At 43.7% G+C, this 1,479-nt stretch overlaps 1 pseudogene; it reads right to left on the reverse strand.

Moving 5' to 3' along the window:
* Positions 1-221: 221 nt before the first annotated feature.
* Positions 222-1,035, reverse strand: LOC148027910 (S-adenosylmethionine synthase 2 pseudogene; annotated as a pseudogene).
* Positions 1,036-1,479: the final 444 nt, after the last annotated feature.

The following is a 1,479-nucleotide window of genomic DNA, read 5'->3' on the forward strand; positions in this document are numbered from 1 at the left end:
ACACCTGTACATCTGTTTGACTGTCATTTTTTAATGTAATCAGAAGAAGGAAGATCTGCTAGCATAAAGCACCCTTGCAAATCATTGACATCATCTCAGGAGTTTGGTTCAGGGAAGCTTCCATCTTTCACATGAACCAACAGACGGATTTTTGTGGACTTGCTTGGCTTGGCAGGGACATGATTGTCTTCTAAGGCTCCATTACCCTCTGAAAAGCCACTCTAGCCTTCCTGCAATGTGTGACTGCTAGACAAGGGTTTGCATGAGACCTTCTTCTTTAAAGACAAGTCTGAAAATGTGGCTGCACGGTGATCACCAACACCCGCAGCATCTAATATTGTGGGATGCTCGTTCTGGAAATGATCAACCTATAAAGGTCTAGAAAGCACATGAAGTAGACCTTCATTGTGTCGATTGGAGTTCACTTAATGACAATCTTCTACTGACAAGCTCAAGTGATAACTCCATTCAAATGTTTGATCGCCGAAAGAAATTTGCAAGTGGCCAAGGGATTCTTGTGCATAGGCTTCAGGGTCACTCCTCAATGGTATTGTGTGCACAATGGTGCCCTGAACGGAAGTCAGTGTTTGGCAATGCTGCAAAAGATGGATTTGTAAACTTATGGGACTTTGAGAAGGAAAACATGCTGCATTGAAGGCTTACTATCTCCCAGGTGAAATCAAGCTCATTACGCCCAAAATGACCATATGCAGCAATCTTTTGGTACCGCTTGTTACCTCCCCTCCTCAAGTCATTATTAATAGCAATCATCCCTGACCGGAAATCAAAATTCTTCTTAATAATTTCCAAAATCTCAGCATCAGGGATCTTTCCAGTTTTGTATGTATCCACAAATATAGATAGTGGCTCGGGCACACCAATGGCATATGAAACCTGCACAATGCACCGGCAGGCAAGTCCAGATGCAACAACACTTTTAGCAGCTTGCCTCACAATGTATGCCCCACAGCGATCTACTTTCGTGGAATCTTTGCCAGAGAAAGCCCCACCTCCATGGGCTGGAACTCCAATCATCAGCCATCTGGATCATTGAGACATCATTCACCCTTGTGCAGCTTATGGAGGCCGTTTGCAAATGCCATGAGTTAGTAGACAATGCTATTGAGCTCCTTATGATGAAAACAATGCTTTGTGTTGTAACTTCCGTTCCATTGAGAGTTCATGGGGACAGTCTCTTAAAAGCTGTTCGCGCATGCTGCGATATCTACCTTGGCAGCAAAGTTGTCGTTAATCAGACAACAGCCAAAGCATCTCTGATCCAAATGCTTGTTATTGTGTTCAGAGAAATGGAAGCAGACTCTTCAATGTGCCTGTTCAGCCAATTACGGCAACAGATCACCTCTGTACATGCTGTGAATCCAACGATGGCAATATGGGAAGCACAACAACAGGTCACGTTGGGAGAGAGATCAGTAATGATCGAAATGGAAAATCTATTCAAGTGCAAGAAGTTTCTCC

This window comes from Lygodium microphyllum, chromosome 12, assembly GCF_053477565.2.
Source record: "Lygodium microphyllum isolate KBCC chromosome 12, Lygodium_microphyllum_v1.1.10, whole genome shotgun sequence".
Taxonomy (NCBI): domain Eukaryota; kingdom Viridiplantae; phylum Streptophyta; class Polypodiopsida; order Schizaeales; family Lygodiaceae; genus Lygodium; species Lygodium microphyllum.